Below are 27,243 nucleotides of genomic sequence, written 5' to 3' on the forward strand. Positions count from 1 at the left end.
AATCCAGCTCTTATTTCTATGTATCTACCCATTTAAGGTGCATCTGGTTGCAAGGTCAAATTGCTAACTTATATTTAGTATTAAAAGTGAAATACCTTACAAAGCATTTAATTACATTACATAGGATAATTCCATTGTAATTCCATTGTCAAGTGGGTCTTTAACAACCGATGAATTCTCGAACTACCACCATAGTTATCATGAACTCACATGAACCTCTCTATTCTGCGAATGATCATTGTGGAGTTTCTTTCATAAAAATGAAAATACAATTGATGATTTCTTCTTGATGTTTTGTTAGGTCACATGTGGAGGGAAATTTTGAATATTGAACGAGATATTTGTAACAGTTAGTTTGACTTCAATAACTTGTTTCACACCCTCACTAATATCGCTCTGTCGCCGTCCACAAAGAGACAGTAATATTGTGAGGGTATGAAATTGACACTAAATAATGATCTCCCAGGAACAAAAGTATGATCCCGGCAAACGCCTGCAGCAGCCACACCTGAATGGAACAAAGGTTGACGATTATGGTTAGTAAGCACTGAATATGATTTTCACCATTGCTATTTTTATTATTCTGTTGTTATACGATTTTTCTATATATTTAACAACTTAATTCACTAGTAATGTAAACTATTATTCTTATATCATTAATATCATTAAAACATTGCCTACTGTAGTGATTAGAAAATATGAGCCTTGGCATCCAATAGCTCGACCATTCACATCCATCGTTACAAGACAAACAGGCTTCATTGCTGTGTTACCAGACCATTTTCATGAAACATAAGGGGATGGGGTAAAGGAACACTTTAAGGCAACTGTATATAGTATATACGCTCATAATGGTCCAGTTAGAGAGTTAATAAAGAGGAATGAAGTGATCTTTGGACAGCTTATATAAACTTTGTGAAAAACATATCAATGTTATTATAGATATGCAACGAATGAAAGTTAAACTGGTGTCTAAAAGTAGCTACTTATAAATCTTTTGATCACTTCGACAACCAAGGATATTTGAAGAGAAGGGCTGGAAAATTACAAGCCATTTCATTTGGCTTGTTGATAGATAGTTTGATTTGTTTTATTCTCGACTGCCAACAGATAGAAAATCATAAAGAAATGCTTGCGTGACTAAACCTGTAAATGCAAGACAAAATCTTTCAAGACATGAATAGAACCGCTAGAGAAATGAAAGTGAAGAAAAGTACAATACTCTATTCTTTGTCTAACTTGCTGAAAATGGCAAAATTAAAACTTGGCATGACGTTTACTCTAAATTACAGACTAAATCAGGTTGGGTTGGGGCATTTTTTTTTGGTTGCAAAAGTCAAATGGGAGCGTGCGATCAGCACCCATCTCTGTTGCATTTAAACATCGTCTCAGAGGCCACCTTTTAGGAAAAGACAACTCACTTGTAAGCTCAAAGAGCAGCGTTTAAAGCTGCAACAGTGAACATGTAACATCCGCCTCATTTTCCCACGTCTCTGACAAGCAAGACGCATCATTCGAAGACGAAGGAAATTCCCTTCAGGAAGAACCCAGTATATCAGCAATTTTATTTTGCTTACCAGTATTTAATAGGGATGATCAAAGTGATGACTTCAAAGACCAGGAAGTTGAAGAACAAACATAGGAAGATGCCATATGTTGGCGGGTTCATTGCTCGCAAGTTTCCACAACTGGAACATTTAGGAGCAAAAATAACAAAGGAAGATGACACAAAGATTGGTGCCATGCTTTAGTGAAGGGAAACTAACGAAACCTGGTGTTTCTTGATCATTTGAAATGTATGGATAGGATGTTTGATTCTCACCATGGGAGGAAAATGTTTTTTAACAGCCTTAAAAGGAGCGATAATTAAATTAGTGGATATAATTAGCAGTTACATCCAAATAACTTCAGAAGTCGAAATATTTTGTTCCATGCCATACAGTTTTTAGAATTCGAAATTTGGACAGACACGTTAGTAGTTCCAGAAAAGCGGTGCATATATTGAAAAAGTTAGCGACATAGGTATATTTGTGCAAAATGTGATTTTATGGAGATCTGTTAAATGTGTAATTTAGACATATTTATATTATTGTTTAGAATGTTCTTTAGAACTCTCTCATGATTATTTAAAATATTAAGATATAGTTTTCATTCTGACTATTATTTTCCTCCTAATAACTGATAAAAAGAAGAAAGCAAAGGTAGGTTTTCTATAATTTCAATGATATTTGGCGAAAATGTTCTAATGATCTCTTATGATTATTCTTCTTAACATGGTAGTATTTAGAAAAATAAAAAAAGAAAGTAAAGGCAGGATTGCTATAGGTTAAGGGGCCTGACTGCGGTTATTGTGACGTCACGCAATGCCGTTTAATCCTGTACCCCAGTTGAAGCTGCGCATGACAAGACCTCATATTCTCTTTTTTTTTCTTCTTCTTCTTTTTGCATTAGATTGTTTTCATATTTTATCATTACGTTCAATTTATTGTGAAATAAAATTTTATTTTTTATGTGAATTGGTACCGCTTTTACGTACATATTATAGTAAAGATTTTACAGTCTCTTCTTCTCTCCTCAACAATACCACGATGCACGATAACTTAAAATCATTCATTCATTATTCCTAAAAAATATAAACGCTACCTCCCTCTACCTCAAGTGAGCTGTGTATCACCGCAATGACGAATGATTTTGTTAATCATTTGTGCTAAATTTTACTGTGAAAAGCTTTGTTCTTTCTTTTACTATTTTGTTAATATTGTTCTCAACTAGACAGTCTCACTCGGCGTTAAATTTATTGAGAAATTTCCTTTTTATTTGAATTTTTATTGCTTTTAATACATACAGTAATATTTTAACACTCTCTCCTCAACATATCAACGCTCCCTCGTTCAGTCTCAAGTCACCTGGGCGTGACGTCACCGCGGTTACGTACGATTTTATACATCTTTTATGCTAAATGTTATATTGAAAGCTAAATTTTATATTAAATGCTTTATACTTTAATGTATTTTGTCGAATATTGTTTTCATTAAACTATATATTGTAAATGAAAAAATAAATTGAAAGAGTTTAACTTGTAAGACCCAGTAGGCCGTCGAATACAAGTATAAACTAGATAATCAATCTGTTCGAAGTACGAGCATTTGTTCGGCAAACGATACAAAATTTTCTCGAAAATTTTGTTCGAAAAACGGAAAGTTTGACACATGAAACGTTCGACAAACGAGGTACCACTGTACATGGAAGTAAAGTTCTTTACAGTAAGGTAGCAACTTCTAGAAAGAAAATGTAAACTAAGTTAATTATAAAACCGTACGCAGTTGTGAAAGAAATATTTACGGAATTTGTAAAATTTTTCAAATAAAATCGTAGGAACTCCAGGGATACTCCATGATATTAATGATTTTTTAATAAAAGTTACAGGAAAGCTAAAGCGGCGTAAAAAAAAAAAAGGACATGCTTGAAATAAACCCTTCATTGTTACCATTAAAAAATCTTGCATCAATATGTTGCCTTAATCTCCTTCTTGCACTTTTGAAAGTCCCTCCACTGCCCTTCCTCACTACCAGAATCTGCTGCTATGGTACTAGAAATATATACTATTGCCAGATGTGTTATTTTGTTAATCCAGTCGGCAATACTAATTCAATATTAAAACTGACAGTACTAGTCAATCATAGCTTATCACAGTGGGCAGTAGTTTAAATAACTAATCACATCGGGCATTAATAGTCTTAACTCCCATAACAGCGAGAAGTAATTGTAACTCCAATATCACAGCTAGCCTGGCCTTTCTCAAAAACACCTTAAGTAGCAGCATTCATAACTTAATCCCAGGGAGGAGAGGTCTTCAATATTTTTCAGAGAGAGCTTTTGCAGCAATGGGTTTCAGATAATGACCCTGGCAAGCACACCACTCTTAATGTCAAGTGGCCTTCTTAACAGCGACTCCACCTGCGGTGTAGCATTCATACCTAAAACCCTGGCAGGAAGGGACTCCCGTAACAAGATACTTTCTCAGACTCCCGTTGCAGTCTAAACATTATGTTGCCTGGCAGAGGTTCCAGTAGCAGCTGGCCCTCCTCAAATAGACTCCTGCAGCAATAGCACGTTTCCACATCATTCACCAACAGTCAGTGAATACATTTACTGCCTCTCATTGGAACTGGCAGCTGCAAGGCAGGTTCTAAGTGGCTGCTCTTGCCATACTGTTCACAATCCCACTCAGTAATCTATAAATTTCTCATCAGTCTTTCAGCTGACCTGAAAAAGAAAACTTCCATTAATTTAAGCTACTACATTTGTAAGAATTCCATTGCATTTTTAAGGATTCCTTTAGAATTATACTTATAGAATTCAAGTTCATTAAACTCCCCTCAAGAGTACAACTATAATAAAATTAGAGGTAACTGCCCACAAAAATATTTAATGAAAAATCAGTTTATATAATAACGGGAACTTTCCCTCTTTGCTACAAAGTCTTATATCTTAAAACTTCAACAACCAATTTAAAAATATCCTCCAAGGGGTTTATTTTAAATCCAAATTCTGTGTCCGAATGACAATGAAGATATATTACATATTTTTAGATCTCCAAAAGTTATTGCAAAGGAATAAAAACTAATTTACGTTCACAATAAAATTTAAGTTTCAAGCTAAATTATAATTCCAAACTACTAATTTACATTTAATAGAAGGGACCTCAGCATTTAGAACTTAAACTACGATAAAATTTATTTTATCTGTACCTCAACAATCAAAACTATACCTGATTAGCTATTAATGAACCTAGTTAATCACACTTTTCTACCAAACTTTAGTATTAAAAAAAAAAAAAAAAAAAAATTTCTCACCTTAAAAAATTCCCAGGCAATTTCCTTTCCATCCAACTATTACACAACGGTAGCTTCATCCAAATACCCTTACGGAAGACTGCAATCTGTATAAGAAAAATCAATGAAAAACTTCCAAAGCAATTTGGTATCTTAATTCAATAATAATGATACACAGCCTGAGTTAACTTATATCAAAATTCTTATAGGCCAACACTTTATTATTGAGTCCAGGTTGCATACTACGACTGTTTATTTACCAAAACATTCGAAAACTACCAAAAAATTCGAAAACCTGACCAAAGTTCACCGTATAATTTAAATGTTTACAAATTTAAAAAGTTAATACTAGTATTTTCTGTTACGTCACAGTACTTCAATGAAAACCATCACCAGCCTTACCAAGACAGATTTGCATAATCAAAACTTTCATGAAAATCACGTACAAAGACATCTACTAATCTCTAGGGTTCAAAAGAAATGCAAGTGTTTCCGCATAAAAATTAAAAGGCCTTATTCCTATGAAAAGTAGTTAATACAGAAGTGTCTTCGCTCAAAACTTTGCCAAGGCTTACCAGGCTGCTGCTCCCCCTTAATTATATCTCTTGTAACAAATTTAAGCCATTGTCAAGGTTTACCATTTTATTCTAGAAGGCGCTCAGCGTACAAGTCAATGATTTAAGTAAATGACCCTATACTTGTGTGTATGGAGTTTTTACGTTGCATGGGACCAGCTGTTATTCAGCAACGGGACCAACGGCTTTACGCGACTTCCGAACCACGTCGAGAGTAAACTATCACCAGAATTACACACCTGACCACTCAATGGAATGGGAGAGAATATTTTTTACCATTAAAAACTTAATAGCCTAAATTTATGACAAGCAAACAATAGCACACCCCGTTAAATCTTAATTCTGACGCAAGGCCTTTGTCAGACGTCACATCGAACACACGAGCCAAGCTCTACTACCGTGTGGGCAGGGCTTGGCATTCATAACACTCAATTTCAAATCTTAAGAATGAAATTCATACTACAGCGCATCAAACTTCTGCTTGTAACCTACATAATTAACCGCCCTAAAGACTACTCAAGGCTTTTAAAGCAATAATTATATAACTTAACGACCCGTTAAAAGTTTTAAAAATTTCTACCCAACTATGCTGCATTTACTTATGTCCAAAAAAGCTGTTTAATAGTAATTTCCAATGTACACCTTTACCTAATAATCAGCATCTCTTGATGGCAGCTTTTTGAAATGCTTTTGCTATTAACCTTATCCAATCTCATTGTTATATAGATTTTTTTTAAATACCAAGAAACTGGATATTCTTTACTAATAATTTAATCCAAATAAAATTACTGGTGTGTCAGACTCCTGACGAACAATGTTTTAACCATTCCCACACCAAGAAACATAATTTTAGTTACTGAAAACTCCTGAAAAGCTCTTTACCTATTTTGAGTGGCAAGATATACGTAATTTCTCCAAGCATGGAAACATACGTAAGCCCAGTATTTAACCCAGTTCTCACTAAAAGCAATTGTGAAGGATCCACACAGGATTGTTATCCACAGAATACAAAAATCAAAACTAAATAATTATTACGAATGGCCATTACTACAGTATTCAGACCTTCAGGAAATTTTTTTTTAAAGCCAGGTGCCATATTTTATCAAACTTATCTATCACGAAAAAAATAGCTAAAATTTTACATTAACATTTTACTCTTAAACGGTACCTCATTTTAACATTTATTCTTTGTCACTTTTTAGATTTTAACAAGCACTTAAGTCATTAAAAATAAAAATGGGTAGAAAATCAAATATGTACCAGATCAATTTTATTCATATAACCTTAATGTACATTATCAATGTTTTAAATTCTAGTACTTTAAGTTAAAATAACTTTCATCCACAATACTCTAGTCAGCATGCTACCTACAAGCCTAATGCATGCTCAAACCACTACTATGAGATTCAGGGCCTCTGTAACACGGTTTTTTCGCAATAACTTTTTATCTATGCATTTCATAAATATAACGCTTATTCAGAATACATATTATTATATCAACACATAAATTTTGAGTGTATTCTGCACTACGTAGGTTGAATAAATTTGGTACTTATAATGTAAAAGTGGCCTTTTTTGAAGACGGGCCAACTTACTCAGAGAAAAGGTTTCGAACGCACTCGTTACGTAACTTATGACAGCATTTCTTCCCTCTTTCTCGATGGATGATTGGCTATACGTAACGAAGGCTAAACCTCTGGCAACAACGACATACAAATTTAAATACAATCAAAGCAGTACACCTTTATGAACTCTGGAACCTCTCCACTGATAATTGTCATAATGAACAAACCAACAAAATATGTTAATAAATACAAAAACACTTCGATTATTAGTCTGACTCCCAAAATAGATTTCCTAAGAAATTACAGTCTACTTTATAGGTCACAATCAGATTGACAAGACGTAGAGAATAGTTGGTAATTATCAAAAACATAGTAGACAAGCTTGATTTGATAACTCCTATATCCAATGTCAAGCAATTTTTATTTATTGGCTATCTACCTATTTACTGAAAAAAAATAGCCGGTACCGTATATTGGCTTTAAACCTTCACCAATAATTATCGTCAGAATGGTGACTTCATGAGGCTCCACCCACTTTCGCCTCGTTATAATTCAGGATAACATAGAAGGCTACCATGGGCATTGTTGGATTAGAAAATTTAACTTCTGGCTATAAAAACTAATTTCTCGAGTAGCTGTAAGAAGTGCTAAATGGTCCTCAAGGATTCCAGCAGTTGGCCTAAACGTTTAATTCATGTATATTACTGCTATACTGTTGCGGCACTACTGCTACAGTAGTATTACTACGCTAGCACTGATACCCCACCCACATCTATGTATCGTTCCGCCATTCATAAAGTCTTTGGGTTTCAGAGCCGATGGCATTTCTGTCTGGGTGGATGGGCGGGGCAACATTTAGTCAAAAGGTGTTTGTTTACCTTGCTTACGTAATGAATGTTTTTCGACTCTTGGCTCGTAATCATTGGCCATGGCGTCGGCTAGATCATTTTTACTCTATAAAAATTAAAACTATCAGGTTTAGGTTATTGATAATGCTGACAAAATTTGTGTGTGGTTGTAAAATATACTATGTCAACTTTCAGCTACATCCGATGCTTTGACAAGGAGCAAAGTCCAAAAAACCGTGTTACAGAGACCCTGAATCTCATAGTAATACAGTACAACTACTCACGCAGTCACTAAGTCTGTTATTCATCTTCATTTTGAACATACTTCAACCAATTTTGAACAAGAACTCTCGACACTGGACCAGTTGCCCGATGTGCCACATCTGTATCTGAAAAACATCAGAGCCAGTGAGTTTTTTCCTTAACAGCTCATTTATATCGTACTCTTATTCGCAATATCAAGTAATACTGCTACCTAAATTAGAATACATTACAACCTATTACACACTCAACTCGTTTAGCCTTACTAAATGAAGCATAAAACCGCATTGCTTTACTGAATAGCAGACCTTTATAAATTCTCAAGGAACTTTAGGAGCTATTACAAGCTTAAGTTATCCAATTATGCACATGCTAACTTCATAATCTGCTACAATCATGGCATCCCATTTTCATCAATTTTGAAAATGTAAACATTGCTGTACATATTAATAGCACAACTCTCATTTCAAGGCTCAGTTTAAACTTTGAACATTAGTTTTATACATTTCACCCATAAGTGGGTTACCTTTTCGAATGGCAACGTGATTAATCTAAGGATGTGTAATTTTATTTAACTAGTTCAAATATGACAATTTGTCGAAAATTGCATTTTTCCTAACTATACAAACCTGAGGTCCTTTAACAATAGGAAGGTAACTAGCGGCAGCTGGGACGGTCGTAAGCTTCGAACAAGGGGAGAACGGTAGTTAACTGCTTGTCCGATCGTGCGCGCGCCCGCGGCGCACGAGAGGTGAAGAATCACTTTAGCATGAGGTCCATGCAAAAAGTTGCAGAGTGAGGGGTGGCATGAGGTGGGACTATATGTAAAGGACCTCAGGTTTGATAAGTTAGGAAAAATGCAATTTTCGACAAATTGTCATTTGTTCCGACACGTAATACAAACCCTCGGTCCTTTAACAATAGGAAGACTCACTTCTTGGTGGGAGGAATCTGAGTCTTTTTGGTGAACAGACTGGTGTTCGTCCAACCCTGGAGTGCCTCCCTGGTCGTAAGAGCAAGGGAGGGATCCAAACCTCTGTCCGATTGATCGGGGTGTGCACCGCAGGATCAATGGTCAGACCTCTGGGCCAAGTACTAAGAGAGAGGCAAGCGTATCTCTTCGTACCAGCAAGCAAGAACTTGTTCCTGTTTGCAAGAGACAATCATAAAATGATGGGTTTGTCTCAATTTGGCATCCACTTCCTCCCCCTTGTTGGAGGAAGTGGTGGATATTTACTCCTATCCCTACTGAAAGGGATAGGATGGTGCTCTATTGAGTAGCTCACCTGCATCTCGTCCTTACCCAGCAGGGTGACGACCGTGTCCCTCTACCCAAAGGTAGAGGGAAGAAAAAGATGGGAAGAGGAGCCAGTCACACTCTCATTCCTCATCCATTCTTACGGTCACACCAGGACTCGATGCTGTTCAGCCTGCGAGGGTCTGGGTTAACTACACAACGTGTTGAGCAACCCACCACGGTTCCCAAGGAAAAAGATCCAAGGAACTGTGGGCAATATCCTGAAGGTAGAAGGAGGTGCATGCGGTCCGGTTGGACCAGGCGCCTGCCTTCATTACCTGCGCCACGGAGAAGTTCTTGCGGAACGCGAGAGAATGATGAAGAGGCGTCCACACTCATCCTGGGTGTCGATTTTCTTCAGACAGCTCCGTCGCACCTTCACAGGACAAAGCAGCATAGCCTTCGTATCGGAGGCGGTGACGTCCATTAGGGAGGGTATTGTGAAGGACTCGAACCAATCGTCAGTTACCGAAGGGTTCTGAGTCTTCGCTACGAAGATCGGTACGAAATCGAGCGTCACAAATCCCCATCCCTTTGTGCTTGACTTCTCAAGAGAAGTCATGCAGTTACCTAAGACGAAAAGAAGGGAATAGTCGTATGACCTATCCCTCTTCTCGACTTTGGTTATGTACAGTACTCATACTGACAAGCTATTAAGACGAAGTAATGATTGCTCTGGAACAACCGAACTAAGTCCGCAGCATAGTTCGTAACTGACTCGGACGCTCTGACAGCTGCCGACTGACTGGTTCGGAATCAGTAGAGGCAAGTTGTCCAAGCATCCGGGTAAGTCACGTGACCTTCGCCCTTAAAGAGTTATGCTGAGAGACCAAACAAATAAAATATTTGTTAGTCACCGATGCCGGACGGCGCGGCGATGATTCTCTTAATGCATAAGCTCAAAAGGCGAAAGTCAATTGCCTTCAAAAGACCGAGGTCCCTGATGGCAAGAAAATCTCATAGATGTTGAATCTCAGCTTAAGGAGAAACAACACTATGTGACGTTGAAGACGAAGGTAGGCAATGAATGCAACCTACGTCTTCCAGCTGAATCGAGAGAAGGAATCTCAAGATTCTAAACCTGTGCTTACACATGACTGAAAACGCTAACCGCCATTTCATTGCTGTCCGTTGTGCAATGAAAGCGGGGCGTTCTTCAGTAATGAAACACAGGGGAGAGCCGCTTGAAGAACTGCTTCTCATGGGCTGAACGTTTGGAAGTAGAGCTGGCAGGTGTGGGAGTAGGCGATGTCTTTCAATACATCTGCTAATCCGGGGTGAACAATGAACAATTGTACACCTCCGAATACAAGATATTTTGAGGACAAACTCAGATTCCGCAAAAATCATTCGCATTATCGGGATACGATGCAGCAAGACTATTACAGAATTCTGTTACCGTGCGGTAAACAGAAAGATGAGAGTCGAATAGATATCTCTGTTTAAAATTCTCGCAATACCGAAGACGATGAATACTAGCGTTTCTCAGCAGTAGATGGTCATTCATGTATGCGAGAATCCCCGTTAATCAGAGACTTAAGTCCGTGATTGTTGGGCAGAGATACGGTTGTTATTCAATCAAAGCAGGTGAGAAAGACATAAACAACCGTCTATCTCAAAGCGGCAGCTGATACTGAAATGCCTCGGGCAATTCAATACGCAGTAGCTGTCGCTGACTCGTCATCCTGAGTTGCCAAGTAATCCTTTCCACGAAGGAATGCGTTCGGCTAGAAACCACCGAGCATAAAAAGATATGCTCGAGCAATTATATTTAAGCGAAACGAATTTCGTAAATATAAAAGCTAAAATGGTGTTGTTGTGACAACACCATAAGTATATAAAATTGACTGGAAACTCCTGGGAGGTTGCAGTTCAATTAGAATACTTTTCGTCTAAGTCGCAATCCGTAGAATAACCAGGATATGCGCCTACCCCTCGGACCATTCAACTGCTTAGGCAGAAATCATGTCGCGAGGTTAATATACGTAGTTATATTTGTAGGATTCTGAACAACGATCTCCATCTAAATTCTTTCCTTCAAGAAAACAAAATAAGGATTGGAGATCGACCACCTTCGTTCTCTATTAAAGAGAGTGAAGGAGAAGTCTTCCTCGAAGGAAAGCTTCAATGGTGAACAGAATACTAAGACGATAGTTCCAGCCAAACTGGATATTCCCGTCCGTTCTTCTCTATTCCAGGTTGGTCGCCTACTGTGAGATAGTCTTCTTTCAGCAGCAGTCTTCTTCCTAATGCTAGAAATTCCAGGAATTCGAGCATAGGCGAGGTTCCCGATTATCGTGTAACATATCGGGGATTCTCGTCTCGCTCACTTTGGACCGTGGTCTCGCCTAAGTGTTTGGAGATCGTAAGAAACTCTAAAAACACTGAATGCGCTAGAAATTCCGTAGAATTCTAAGCAGTCTGCGAAACCCCCACCGAATTCGTCAAACGATATCGGCTGGTGGGGTCCTCTCGATTCCCGTAGAAATCGAGAATGGGGCAGGATCCCTCCTCAACGACCGGGGCTTACGTCAGGTAGGACCCGAAGGTCCCCCCCTGGTAGCGCAGTCCCCAACGTGGGATCCTACAGAGAAATCTCTGTAGGATCCTTCCCCTTTCCCTCGTAGCCGTAAGGAGAGAGGGAATGGGGAGGAATTGGATACTCGCTCGCCTTCCCAGTGGAACTAGCAGTTGGAGAAGAGTAGGAGCAGCCATCGCCTTGCGGCGATGGCCTCTCAGAGTCTGGGAAAACGTATCGTCAGGAGAAAACGTTTTTCCCCGAGGAGGGTTACGAACTTTCTCACTGTCGGTAAGGGTCTGCCGCCACTGTGAACGTCGTCTGGGTGGGGCTGATCGACACCTGACAGGAGAGAGCCGATACCGTCCTCCGACTCATTCCAGTCCTCGTCGAGGTCGAAACCTCTCAGGAGGACCGAAGGAGTATTTAAATACGGTGTCCGAAGACACGTAGAAACGCCGCTGTCGCAGTAGAGGAGGTGGAAGTAGCTTGATCGACCGGCCAGAACTGAGAGAGCCTTCTTGTCCGGAGACGAGAGACTCTGGTTCAAGACAGAATCGGTAAGCTCCGATCGCGGCATACCCACCGTCGGTTTGGGTTCCCTCTCGGGCCCCAAAACGACTCGAGCAGAGACATGGGCTCTGCTGGTGGGAGCGGCGATCCTTCCCCCCGGTCGTTGTGCTGACGAATCAGTGCAATAACCTGGGTAAAGTTACTCTGAATCTCGGAAGTTACAGCGTCTTGAGGAGTAGACCGTCAGTCCCTCCAACAAGAGCAGCTCCCAGGACCCTCCTCCTTCAGAAGAAGGACCAGCAACAGATCCCTGACGGTTGCCTCCAATCACTTGCGCGTACGTCCTGGTTGGTCCTAAGACCAACCTGGCACGTGCGGCGTCGTGACGGGATCGTGAGCGGCGCATCTCTCACGATCACTCCTATATACCTAGCTCTTCCTGGCGTATGCCGAGGAAGTTGAAGGTATCGGAGAGACAGAACTGACGTACTACCCCCTCTCCCCCTGACGGTCGCCTCCAATCACTTGCGCGTACGTCCTGGTTGGTCCTAAGACCATACGTGCACGTGCGGCGTCGTGACGGGATCGTGAGCGGCGCAGTCCTTCACGATCACTCCTAGCTACCTCGCTCTTCCCGGTGTAGCCCGAGGAAGTTGAAGGTAGTGGAAGAGACAGACCTGACGCTCCCCCCCCCGCTGCTGGCAGGACCAGCGTACGTGGGGGGCTGCAGCCGATCACCAACCCGCGGTGGGGATCGATCTGCAGGCCTGGCCGTGCCGCTCACCTGTGGCGAGCGGCTCGACTGAGCACGTCGACCCCGGTCCCGTGCGTCAGACGAGCTGCTGCTGGTCACCGTATCCGTCCGGTCCCTGTGGGAGCGGCGGTCAGGTGACCTGCAGAGCTCGCTTTCGCCGTGAGACCGGTGCGTCCTCGCGGCACGTCAAACCGCTGGTACCAGCCGAGGCTGGTACCGTCGGTCGAGGGGACCTGGGGGACCTCTTCCCAGCCTCAACCGTGGCCGGTCAGAGACCGTCACGTCCACCCGAGGTACCGGCTGGTCGCTGCGAGAGCGGGCCGCTGGCCTGGCGAGAGTCACCTGAGCGGCTCTCGACAGTCTTCTGCTCCGTGCCTCGGTCATGACGCTGAGCGAACTCAGGCGTCTTAACTTTGGCTGCACGGTCACCCGAAGGAGATCGTACACTCGGAACTTCTCGCGGACGAGAAAACTGAGCCGGTACCTGGCTTAGCAGCGAGCTGCCAAGACCAGGCGAGGGTGTACCAGCGGTAGCCAGCACACCCTTGGTCCCAGTCTTCTTCTTCTTCTCAGAAGGGGAGACGGGCCCCGTTCCCGAAGGAACAGGAGGACCAGCAGAAGAACCCCCCCGTCACACCGGAATGTGACGAGCCCTTCGAAGTTCCCGAAGGAGTCTTCTTAGGGGGAATAACAAAACCCGGTTACCAGCTGGTCGCTGCGAGAAGCGGCCGCTGGCCTGGCGAGAGTCACCTGAGCGGTTCTCGCCAGCCGTTCTGCTCCGTGCCGTGGTCTTGGCGCCGAGCGAACTCTGGCGCCGAAACTTTGGCTGCACGGTCTCCCGAGGGAGAGCGTACACTCGGGATCTCCCGCGAACGCAGAGACCGAGCCGGAACCTGGCGTAGCGGCATCGCCGCTAGCACCAGGCGAGGAAGTACCAGAGCTAACCGATACTCCTCTGGTCCCCGTCTCTCTCTTCCTTACGGAATGGGGAACGGACCCGGCCCCCTCCCGAATGGATGCAGGAGGACCAGCAAATAAGGACCCCCCGTCCCACCGAGGTGGGACGGGCCCTTAGAAGTTCCCGAAGGAGACTTCTTAGGGGGGGGAGGCAGCCTTCTTCTTCTTCGGCTTATGGGCCTTAGAAGTCGAAGGGAAGAGGCAGCAACAGACGAAGATGACACCTTCCTCTTCTTCGTCAGCTCACGCAGGACAGTCGTCAGGTCCTCCATCCAGGCCGGAGTCGGGCCTATTGCCGAAGCAACACGGCCCGACTGCACCTGTCCGGAAGGACCTGGGACTGGGGAAGACACACCATGGGCAGGACCAGCATGGGGACAGGCGCAGGAACCAGGAGCGACAGGAACAGCAACCAGCTCAGGAGCGGCAGGAACAGCGGCAGCGGTAAACACAGAAGGGACAGCCAAGCCAGTAGCGGGAACCACATCAGCGACAGGTACGGCAGGCCCAGCCATCGCCTCGTAGAATCATCGGCAGCCAGCGTGGTACTGGCGGCCGGTCCAGGGGCGAGCTGCTGGAACAGCGGAAGTCTGGGGCAGGCAACACGAAGAAAACACAGGCGGCGGCGGCATACACCCTCCTCGGTACGGCGGCGACCGGCCCTAGAAGCGGCAGACGGCGTCACCGACACAGCATGGGGAGTGTAGACCAGCGGGAAGCAGCATAAGCGGCCGTGAAGGTTTGTAGTGGAGACCACTCCAAGGTCACCGCCCCAGACCTCGCTAGACTCTGCAGCAGATCGTGGATGCTAGGCACGCCCTGCAGCCGCAGTGGTCCATACCTGTCCAAGGTCGTCTCCCACGGCTGTAGCACCTGCGGTAGCATAGACAGATTAGTAAGAGGGGTTCCCTCACGCACGGGGGGGGGAGACATGCCCCCACCCCGAACGGAAGGAAGACCCCAAAAACAAAATACGAGGAAGCTGAGCGGGGGGGCAGGAAAGAAGACGAAGAATCGGATACCAAGGGAGTCGCGGGAGAGCTTTCCGACGACTTCCTGGCAGACCTTCGCTTCCCCTACCCCCCACACAGCAGTGAAAAGTAATATGAAAATGAAACAGAATACTGCACTTGCGATTCACTTCATAGAACTTAAAGAGGGAAAAATCAATTCCCGGTAAGAGCGGAAACTTGATCCATAAAAATATGATGCTATCATAAATATATATGAAAATGAACAATACTGCACTTGCTATTTTCACTTTCACAGCAATAAATCGTAAAGATTAATTCCCGGGTAAGAGCGGAAATTGATCCAAAATTAAATTTGATGCAATTAATAAATGAAAATGAAAAGAAAACTGCATTGCGAATCCACTTTCATTGCATTCTATTCATACAAAATAAGAGGCTCTTGCCGAGCGCAATCAAGCTCTCGGCAACGAACGCACAGGGCAAAAATATAATGAAAAAGAGTACTTACATCTTTCAATTACACACTTTCGCCCAAAACAATTACATGACTCGGCGCGAGTGCGCCGCCCTCGGCACCGAGACATAATTCAAGGGTTCAATTCATGAAAAGAGCGGAAATCGCCGTCTCTACGGCGATAGCTCCATGTTGATTCATAATTAAGTAATGAAAATGAAAACAGTGTACTTACAGTTTCATTTTCAAGGATTCAAACCAAACCATTAGTAGAAAACACAATATAAACAAAGCATACGACGATGAAGCGGGCAGAGAGCGATGACGAACACGTCCTTCACACCCGCGGCCGAAAGCAAAAGTGATTCTTCACCTCTCGGGCGCCGGCTGGTGGGCGCGCGCACGATCGGACAAGCAGTTAACTACCGTTCTCCCATTGTTTCGAAGCTTACGACCGTCCCAGCTGCCGCTAGTTACCTTCCTATTGTTAAAGGACCGAGGGTTTTGTATTACGTATCGGAACAATTGATTTTTGGAGGGTTCAGATTACGTTTTGATCTAAAAACTGCAAAATTTTATAAGCCTAAAAAATTTCAAGTATGTTCAATTACATGCCTTATTGCTAGTCTACTTTCTAACCACACGAACTTAAATTTATTTCTCCAAGTTAATACACAAAAATGACAATTTGTCCAAAATTGCATTTTTCCTAACTATACAAACCTGAGGTCCTTTTACAATAGGAAGGTACTAGCGGCAGCTGGATAGGTCGTAAGCTTTCGAACAAGGGGTTCGGTAGTTAACTGCTTGTCCGACAGGCGCGCGCGCACGACTGGGAGGTAAACAAATCACTTTTGCTTTTGGCCCAAGCAAAAACTGCAGAGTGAGGGGTGGCATGAGGTGGGACTATGTGTAAAAGGACCTCAGGTTTGTATAGTTAGGAAAAATGCAATTTTGGACAAATTGTCATTTGTTCCGACACGGCATACAAACCTTCGGTCCTTTTACAATAGGAAGACTCACTTCTTGGTGGGAGGAATCTGAGTCTTTTGTGAACAGACTGGTGTTCGCCCAACCTTGGAATGCCTCCCTGGTCGTAAGAGCGAGGGAGGGATCCAAGCCTCTGTCCGATTGATCGGGGTGTGCACCGCAGGATCAATGGTCAGACATCTGGACCAAGTACTAAGAGAGAGGCAAGTATCTCTTCGTACCAGCAAACAAGAACAAGTTCCTATTTGCAAGAGGCAACATAAAGTTATGGTTTGTCTCTTGTTGGCATCCACTTCACCCCCCCCTTGTAGGAGGAAGTGGTGGATATTCGCTCCCATCCCTAGTGAAAGGGATAGGATGGGGCTCTGTCGAGTAGCTCACCTGCATCTCGTCCTTATCCAGCAAGGTGATGACCGTATCCCTATACCCACAGGTAGAGGGGGAGAAAAAGATAGGAAGAGAAGCCAGTCACTCTCTCATTCACTTATCTATTCTTACAGTCACACCAGGACTCGATGCTGTTCAGCCTGCTAGGGTCTGGGTTAGCTACACAACGTGTTGAGCAGCCACCACGGGTCCCAAGGAAAACGATCCAAGGACCTGTGGGCAATATCCAAAAGGTAGAAGGAGTTGCCAGTGGTCTGGTTGTACCAGACCCCTGCCTTCAGTACCTGCGCCACGGAGAAGTTCTTGTGTAACTCGAGGGAGTGTACTTCTAGGTCATCTTGGTGCTGACGAAGAGTCTTCAACACTCAGCCTGGGATGTCGAGTTTCTTCAGAAAGCGCGGTCGCGCTTTCACAAGACAAAGCAGCATCTCCTTCGCATCGAAGGCGGTGAAGTCCATTAGGGAGGGGGGATTGTGAAGGGGACTAACCGATCGTCAGGAACCGAAGGGTTCTGAGTCTTCGCTACGAAGTCGGTACGAAATCGAGCGTCACGAATCCCCATCTCCTGGATGCTTGACTTCGCAGGAAAAGTCATGCAAATACTCAGAGGAAAAGAAGGGAATGGTCGTATGACCTATCCCTCTTCTCGACTTCGGTGATGTCCTGTACCCATACTGGTCTATCCGTCTGCAGCGAAGTGTCTCACATTCTCCTATCCCCATGCAGTGAAGTTCTTCTCGGTAGTGGTGGGTGTCGATGGTATGGGTACTGTGACAAGCCGTTAGGACGAAGAAAAGACTGTTATGGAACAACCGATCTAAGTCCACAGCGAAGTTCGTAACTGACTTGGGCGCTCTGACAGCTGCCGACTGACTGCGTTCAGTAGGAGGCAAGTTGTCCAAGCACCCGAGCAAGTCACGTGACCTTCGCCTTAAAAGGGTTATGCCAAGAGACTAAACAAATAATTTGTTTGTCACCGATGCCAGAAGGCGAGGTGATGATTCTCTTAAGGCATGTGCCCAACAGGCGAAAGTCAATTGCCTTCTAGAAACCGAGGTCCCTGATGGCAAGATATCTCATAGTATAGTTGATTCTCAGCTAAGGAGAAACAACACTGTGTGTCGTTGAAGACAAAGGTGTACAGAAAATGCAACCTACGTCTTCACAGCTGAACCGAGAGAAGGATTCTCAAGATTCTGAACCTGTGCTACAAAGATTGAGAACGCTAACCGCTATTCATTGCTGTCCGGTGAGGATCGTAGTTGCAATAAAAGCGGAGCGCTTTTCAGTAATGAAGACACAGGGAAATACTGCCTGAAGAACTGCTTTTCATGGGCTGAACATTTGGAAGTAGAGCTGTCAGGTCGGAGAGTAGGCGATGTCTTCTGACACATCTGTTAATTCGGGGCGAACAATGAATAATTGCACACCTACGAATACGAGATATTTTGAAGACAAACTCAGATGTCTGCAAAAATCATTCGCATTATCACGGTGCGATGCAGCGGGAGACTAGTACAGACTTCTGTTACCGTGCGGTAAACAGAAAGATGAAAGAGTCCAAGAGATATCTCTGTTGAAAATTCTCGCAATGTCGAAGGCGATGCAATCGAGCGTCACAGCAGTAGATGGTCCTTCATTATTGCGAGAATCCCCGTTAATCAGAGACCTAAGTCCATGATTGTTGGGTAGAGATACGGTTCGGTAGTCAATCAAACCAGGGGAGAGAGAGACGTAACCGACCGTGCATCTCCGAGACCTAGCTGATACTGAGCTGCTAGGTAAGGGTCTGTCGCCACTGTGAACGTCGTCTGGGTGGGGCTGATCGACACCTGACAGGAGAGAGCCGATACCGTCCTGCGACTCATTCCAGTCCTCGTCGAGGTCGAAACCTCTCAGGAGGACCGAAGGGGTATTCAAATACGGTGTCCGAAGACACATAGAAACGCCTCTGTCGCAGTAGAGGAGGTGAAGTAGCTTGTTCGACCGGCCAGAACTGAGAGAGCCTTCTTGTCCTGAGACGAGAGACTACCTGGTTCAACACAGTCGGCAAGCTCCGATCGCGGCAGACCCACCGTCAATTTGGGTTCCCTCTCGGGCCCCAAAACGACTCGAGCCAAGACGTGGCTCTGCTGGTGGGAGCGGCGATCCTTTCCCGAGGTCGTTTTGCTGACGAATCAGCGCCATAACCTCGGCAAAGTTCCTCTGGATCTCGGAAGTCACAGCATCTTGCAGAGTAGGACCGTTAAGCCCTTCGAACAAGAGCATATTCCGAGAACCTTCCTCCTAAGAAGGGGGAACAGCGACAGCCCTCTCGGTCTTCTCCATCCACTTGCGCATACGTCCTGGCCGGTCCAAGAACCGTGCCTGGCACGTAGGGCGTCGTGGTGGGATCATGAGGGGCGCACCCCTCACGATCACTCCTCAATACCTCGCTCCTCCCGGTGTAACCCGAGGAGGTTGACGGTACGGGAGAGGCAGACCTGACGCTCCCTCCTCGCTCGCTGGCAGAACCAGCAGGCTTGGAGGGCTGCAGGCGATCGTCAACCCGTGGTGGCGATCGAGCTGCAGGCCTGGTCGAACCGTCTCGCTGTGGAGAACGGCTGGACTGAGCACAGCGGCCCCGATCTCGAGTGTCAGAAGAGCTGGTGCTGGTTGCCGTACCCGATCGCTCTCTGTGAGAGCGACGGTCAGGCGACCTGCAGGCTCCACTGTCACAGTGAGACCGGTGCTTGTCTTCACGGCACGTCACGTCGCTGGTTCCAGCCGTGGCTGGCACCGGCGAACGGGGGGACCTCTTCCCAGCCTCAGCCCGTGGCCGGTCGTGGACCGTCACGTCATCCCGGGTAGCCAGCTGGTCGCCGCGAGAGCGAGAGCTGGTCTGGTGAGAGTCGCGTGAGCGGCTGTCACCAGTCTTCCGCTCCGTGCCGTGAACCTGACGCTGAGCGGGCTCAGAGGTCTGGTTCCTGGCTGCACGGTCGCTGGTAGGCGACCGTACACTCGGTACCTCCCGCGAACGAGAGGCCGAGACGGACCCTGATGCAGTGGCAGAACCACTGACACCAGGCGAGGAAGTACCGGTGTTAGCCGGTACCCCCTCTGGTCCCCGTAGTCTTCTTCCTTGCGGAAGAAGAGACGGGCCCCGCTCCCGAAGGAGCAGGAGGACCAGAGGAAGGAACCCTCCCGTCCCACCGAGGTGAGATGGGTCCCGAGAAGCTCCCGAGGGAGACTTCTTAGGAGGGAGGAGGCAACCTCCTTCTTCCTCGGCTGTGAAGCCTTAGAAGTCGAAGGGGAAGAGGCGGCAGCCGACGACGATGAAGAAGATGAAGGCGACGTTCCTCCTCCTCTTCGTCAGCTTCCTCAGGACAGACGTAAGATCTGCCATCCAGGGCGGAGCTGGGGCTGCTGTAGCCGAAGCCACAGGGCCCGGACGCACCTGTACAGACAGACCAAAGTCTGGGGTAGTACCACCACGAACAGGGACGACGTCAGCAGGTATGGGCATCTCAGGAACAGCAGGCACAGCCAGCACAGCATCGGCAGGGACAGCCAGCGCAGCAACGGCAGGGACAGCCAGCGCAGCAACTGCATGGACAGTCAGTACAGAATCGGCAGGTACGGCAGGCAGCACCGGAAACACAGGTGGTGGAGCAGCAGCCAGCAACATCCTGGTACCGGCGGCAGGTCCAGGGGCGAGCTCTAGGGCAGCGGAAGTGTGGTCGCGGCAGCGCGGCAACCACGAGCGGCGGCGGCACGCCCCCCTCTCGTACGGCGAACGGTTTTTCACTTCACAGCGGCTGTAGGCAAGACTGTTACCACGTGAGGCGAGTACACCAGGTGAGGAGGGACATTGTCACCTGGAGTCGATATCGTTGTCGTGGTCACCACTTCATGGGTGACCGCAGCAGGCCCAGACATAGAACCGCCGCCCCTGGACACTAGGCACGCCCTGCAAATCGAAGGATGCCCATACCTCACCAAGGTCCACCCTCGTGGCAATAGCACCTGCGGAAATAACAGTAGTAGTGATTAGTGGGGGGAAGTCCCCTCGCGCGGGGGGGTGAGCCCCACACCGAACGAGCGGAAGACCCCGAATACAATTGTACATCGGGCACCGAGCGCCTTCCCCGCGCTCGACGGATCGGGCGAGGAGAAGAACCCAGATAACCTCCCCCCCGAAGGGGAAGGGCCATCTGTGAGAGCTGCGGGGGGGGGGGGGGGGGGGGGGGGGATTCTCGTTCCCCACCCCCGCACAGCACCCATGTACCCAACAATAATAATAAGAGCCCGAGAGCAATCTTGCCCTCGGCACCGAATGCAAGGGCATAAGGATCAATTCCCTGACTGAGCGGAACTTGAACCAAAATAAATATTGATGCAATCAATAATAAAAGGAATAACATGAAAAGAATCTTGCATTACGATTCACTTCACAATGAATAAGGGCTCGGAGCGAGCGCATTTGCGCCCTCGGTACGAGCGCAAGGGTAAAAGGATCCATTCCCGATTATGAACGGAAACCTTGATCCATAATGAATTGATGCAATCAAAATATATAGAAAAATGAAAAAGAAAATACTGCGCTTGCGATTCACTTCATACAAATAAAAAGGGGAAGGATCAATTCCCGGGAAATAGCGGAAACATTGATCCAAGTAAATAATGCAATCTCAATAAAATATGAAAATGAAAAAGAACTGCACTTGCGATTTCACTTCATTCAAATAAAAAGGGGAAAGGATCAATTTCCGGGTAAGAGCGGAAACTGATCCAAAATGAGTATTGCTACAATCAAAATAAATATATGAAAATGAAAAAACGAATACTGTACATGCGATTCCACTTCCATACAGAATAAGTTTTCGTGCCGAGCGCATTCGCTCGGCAACGAGCATACAGGTCAAAAAAATATAAATGAAAAGGGCACTTACTTACGATTTTCATCTACACATTTCCAACCAAAATATAAGCTCGGAGCGAGCGCTCTCCCGCCCTCGGCACCGAGCATACACAATACGAGGCTCATTTCTGGGAAAAATGAATTCCCGCACTTACGCCCTTCAGTCCCGGCACTCGGGTAATCGGAGGGCGTGGAGAAACCAAGATCCTTTAATTCACAATTGAATTCAATGGAAATAAATATGAAATGATTGTACTTACAATTCAGTTTCACTAGATAAATAGAAAAGAAAAACACAACCATGCGAAAGCAACGACGATGAAGCGGGCAGAGAGCGATGATACACGTCTACACGCCAGCAGGCCGAAAGCAAAAGTGATTTGTTTACCTCCCAGTCGCGCGCGCGCGCCTGTCGGACAAGCAGTTAACTACCGAACCCCTTGTTCGAAAGCTTACGACCTATCCAGCCGGTAGTACGGAAATGAGAAACCGGGCGAAAACGGGAGAAAACGTGCGAAACCGGCCGGAAAATAAACACAGGATAATAATATTGTTATAAATATGTATCATTTCGGTAAGGAATGTCATTTTCGGATGCAGATTGTAATAATAAATACTTTAATCAATAGATTTTCGTATTTTTTCAGACTTTAATCAATAGAATTTCGTATTTTTTCAGACTGGGTAGGAGTAAGGCTCTATCCGCCGTTTGCCAGCTGGACCGGTACACGGACAATCCGGACCAGGTTTAGGGACAAGATCGATTAAAATTATGTTTATAAAACAAAAATTTGTTTTTGTTGTTGTTTATATATTATGTTTATAAAACATAAGCATTTTTTGACTGTTTGATGTATATATTTATTTTTATTTATTTTCTCCTTAAAATTTCAATACAATTTTATTATTGTTGAAAATATAATATTCGTTTATTTTTTTATATTTTCAATATTTAATATTTTATTTTTTATGTATATTTTTTTTATTTTTTCCCCTAAAGCAAGGATAATATATTTATTTATTTTGTTTCCCCCTAAAAATCTCATCCAAACATATTAAAAACAGTATATGGTCTGGGTATTCTATAGAGAGGAAATAAACAACAAGAACCGAACATTTTATACATTTTTACTTTATAAATATATTATTAGATAAGTAAATAAAATCCGAAACATTTTGTACATATTTATCTATAAATATGATATTTTGGAACAATTTTAAATAGATCAAACTTCATGAAACATTTTATACATTTTTAATTTATAATAAATTATAATGATAGGACAATTTTAATAGCACAAATTAAAGGAAAAACTTAATATAACACTTGTAACACAAATTATATTGCCAGTATCTGGTGAATGCACATGGACACACAATGTGTGAATAGAATTCAATATAACCTCCTTTTGTTTTGCAATAAGATCAAATTAAATGACAAACTTCATGAAACATTTTATACATTTTTAATTTTATAATAAATTATAATGATAGGGACAGTTTTAATAAGCACAAATTAAAGGAAAAACTTAATATAATACAAAAACTTGTAACACAAAAATTATATGGCCAGTATCTGGTGAATGCACCTGGACACACAATGTGTGAATAGAATTCAATATAACCTCATTTTTTGCAAATGTCTACGCAGTAGTCCTACCTATATTTTTGTATATTGTAGCTTTATTATGTACAGTAAAAGTGTCAAACGTTTACTAAAATATGGATCATATACACATAAATAATGGACAGATTAATTATTATCATGCACCATATGTTCTTAATATCAGGTCTAAATGTCTGTCACATTACTGGCAGTCCTTATTCTCTTATTCCATGATGTTGATTTAACAGCCTTTGTCCGTTTTCTTTGACCTGGTTTTTTTCCACGATGTTTTGGCGTAACGGCCCATGTGTCCATGCTCGGTCCTGCTGATTTTTATTGTCTAAGTCTTTGGGTTTCTTAAGAAAACGCCACATGTGTCCATCTCTTTGTGCACATGTCATAGTACACCATTTATCCTTGGTTCAGTGTAAATGACATGTAGGCATGATCCAAAAGGAAGTCTCCCATGGTCCAGCATACTTCTAGTTTACTTCTTTATATTGTCGCCTGACTATATCCTGAAGTTTCAGCACCAGTTCATTAAGCTTCTTAGCTTTCCATTCAATAGCTTGTTTGATGACATGATTCAAGCTTTCGCAATTATTGTTTGTCCAGGTCATTGTTATTTATGCAAGGAACGATTTTTGGTTGTATTGAAGTTTTCAGTCAGGAGTGGGACAATGCGAGAATTAAAGTACTGTAGGAAGCTGGGTGTTTTGATCAGTTATTAGTTTCTTGCAATCCTCGACTTTCATCTCCATGATAAATCATCATCTGCAGCTACGATACCTTCCTCTCCAAAAATCTTTGCAGTGATGATTTTTCGAGTAGCATTGTTGCATCCAGATTTGTCTTTTAAAAACTCATTGACATTGTTTCTAAGATGTCTTGTGCAACAAATCATGGAACACCAGGAAAGGCTTTTTTGAAAAAGCCAGACGAATTGCCTTCTCTTCGTCGCTTCCAAGGACAGGGTGAACATCAGTGTCCACTAGCATCCCAGCCAAATGTTGGAAGAATACGAAATATTGGTCGGTTAGCCCCTAATTCCCATAGAAGAAATATCGGGGGCCGGGCCATAATTGGGTGGATCGTCAGGGTGGATCGTCTTCTGCAAGCTAAGTTTTGTTTGTGAAGACTGTTGCATGGACCGTGGGAGTTCCCCCCAAGTTGTATGTCTTGGTTCAACCTCCCAAAAACTGACGTGCATCAGAATCCTTCTTAAGATCAGCTATTTGTTGTTCAGCAAGTTGTAGAGAATGGCACAAGGTACTTTTCCCATGATTGACGACAAATCATTTGTATGAAAGGTTGTTGTTGTTTTACTTTGTAGGTTTCTTCTAAGCCGAATGATTTGGGTCAGCCAAAAGTGGTTTGTTTTGGTGGAGGTTGGTTTTTTTTCTTGTTTTCTTTTTTGTTCTGGTGAGTATGAATACTCTGACTTGCTTACCATTTTTCTAGGGCCATTGATGATGTCACAATCACAATTTGTTAAATGTCTTTGGCCTTTGGGTGGTAGTTGTAGCCTTTTCTTTAATAGTGTATTTATAATGCTGGCTTTGTTCTTATTGTATTCACCTCTGTCCAATGCCTGACTGTTTGTGTGGAGCTCTGCCAGGGAATGGTACCCTTAATATTTCATAAAATTGCAATGTCAAGTTTTGCATTGATTTTGTACGTTCCAGCCATGTAACCCACTCTTCTCATATAAGGATGAAAAGGGAATGCTTTGGACATAACGACGCATGAACGACGAGCACATGATCGTCATCTTGGCTGTGGTTCTAGAGGAATGTACACCGTTCTTAATCTTTTTGCTTATTGTTTCTTTCCCAGCAGTAGAACCTCATTCTTTTAAAAAAGTAAACCACTTTTCTGGAGACTTTTCTGGGGGTAGGACACAGGTAATAAAACGTCTTAGTTGTTGGACCTCCTTTCGCCCAAGTGCCGCAGTTCGTCCCAAAACTAGGCGCCCGTAAATACAAACGTAAAAAAGTGATGGTTTGTTTTGTGATATGGCCACCGTATCACATGTGCTGAAAGGATTTAAAAAAATTAATACCGCATTATATAAATTTAGATGTTCGATAGTCCAAGGAATAATACTTACCTATGGATCCAGTGGAGACATGCAGAACATTCTATAGGAATTGCCGTCCACAGTTAGAAACGGCAGTTGCCACAAGGGTGGTACTTCATTCATGAGTGAAGAAGAAACAGTCGAATCGCAAACTTAGCTATACAGGTTAGTACTGGGCCAAGTCAGAGGACGACTCTCTGAGAATGAATCTGTGCAGTTCTCAGGCCATCTTTAATACCTTAAAACCAGATATTCTCAATGACCTACATAGACAAATAAGACATTACAAGCGTTGTTTTTGGGATTATTTTTTAAAAAATCGTTGGCTTCAACACACTAGCTATTATGGTTCATGTTACAGGCAAATTATTACAATCGTTGACTTCACCCATTGAAAATTGCAAAATCTAAATGAACCGAAATCGTGGGCTTTCACCCCTATAGCTTTTTTTAGTTCATGCCACTAGCAATTCCACGTCGTGGTACTTGACACATCAAAACAAGTGTATAATTTTTAATCGTTGGCTTCACCCTCCTCATGCCAGACAGCAATTTGCCTGAATGGCTTCTAAACAAATAATAATAAATTAACTGAATGCTAATAAAAATAATAAATAATACTAATAAAATAATAATAATTATTAGTTATTGTTAGTTAATTATTTATTAGTATTCGGGTTGGGTTTTAGTATAACTTATTTATAAGGTATTATTATTCTTATTTAAGTTCGTATCATTTTTCTAAGTATTATTCGTTTTCATCATTCATTAACTAGTATTAGTTATTAGTAACATTATTTATCCGTAGTTAATTATTATTTAAGTAATTATTCGGTTTTATTATCATTTATGGAAATGTATTATTAATTTATTGGTGTCATCATAATTTATCAATATTTATTATTTAAGTATTATTATTTACTAGTATTAATTAACTTTATCAATGTTATTGTATTTATTTATTTCGTATTATTATTTATCAACTATTATTATTTATTATTAGTATTAGTTATTTATTTAGTAATTTATTAGTTGTTAGTATTAGTTATTTATTATTTATTTACTATTGACTCTTAGCAAAAGCGCACAAAATAATTCCCCCGATTCCCGAATAGCGTATGGTCCAGGAATAACTTTCCCATGAAAATGGAATAACTTTTATTCTTTAAAACCTTCCTCAGCAACGGAATAAAAAATAATCAATTAAATTTTACTGTATTCCGGCCGGAACGTAAAGTGCCCAATTTAGTTTGTTTCAGAGTACTTCCAAACTTAAGTAACCAAAATCCCTCGGGTTTGTTTATGATCCAAAAATGACAATTTGTCGAAAAGATTGCATTTTTTCCTAACTATACAAAGCCTTGAGGTCCATTTAACAATAGGGAAGTAGCTAGCGGCAAGCTGGAACTCGGTCCGTTAAGGCTCTGTTCGAAACAAGGGGAGGGAAGAACGGTAGTTAACGTGCTTGTTCCGATTCGTCCGCGGCGGCAAAATCACTTTTTGCTTTTGGCCCAAAATGCAAAATACTCCGAAGATGAGGGGTGGCATGGGAAGGAGGGAGTGGGGACTATATGTAAAGGCGACCTCAGGTTTTGTATAGCTTAGGAAAAAATGCCAATTTTATTTTCGACAAATTGTCAATTTGTTCCGATACGTTAATACAAACCATGCGGTCCTTTAACAATAGGAAGGACTCACGTTCTTGGTGGTGGAGGAATTCTGAAGATCT

The 27,243-nt window shown here is 43.2% G+C and overlaps 1 long non-coding RNA gene across 2 annotated transcripts in view; it reads right to left on the reverse strand.

The window, feature by feature from the left end:
- Positions 1 to 3,449: 3,449 nt before the first annotated feature.
- The window catches only part of LOC135200353 (uncharacterized), a 34,262-nt gene continuing 10,468 nt past the window's right edge, over positions 3,450 to 27,243 (reverse strand). Inside the window, exons 3-5 of one of the 2 annotated variants that reach the window (XR_010311267.1) lie at positions 8,108 to 8,212; positions 4,857 to 4,942; positions 3,450 to 4,266 (exon numbers count right to left, since the gene is read on the reverse strand). This is a non-coding gene — a long non-coding RNA (uncharacterized LOC135200353). The remainder of the gene's footprint in view (positions 4,267 to 4,856; positions 4,943 to 8,107; positions 8,213 to 27,243) is intronic. The other variant, XR_010311268.1, reaches the window with a different exon arrangement.

Source organism: Macrobrachium nipponense, chromosome 26 (genome assembly GCF_015104395.2).
Source record: "Macrobrachium nipponense isolate FS-2020 chromosome 26, ASM1510439v2, whole genome shotgun sequence".
In the NCBI taxonomy this organism is placed as follows: Eukaryota; Metazoa; Arthropoda; class Malacostraca; order Decapoda; family Palaemonidae; genus Macrobrachium; species Macrobrachium nipponense.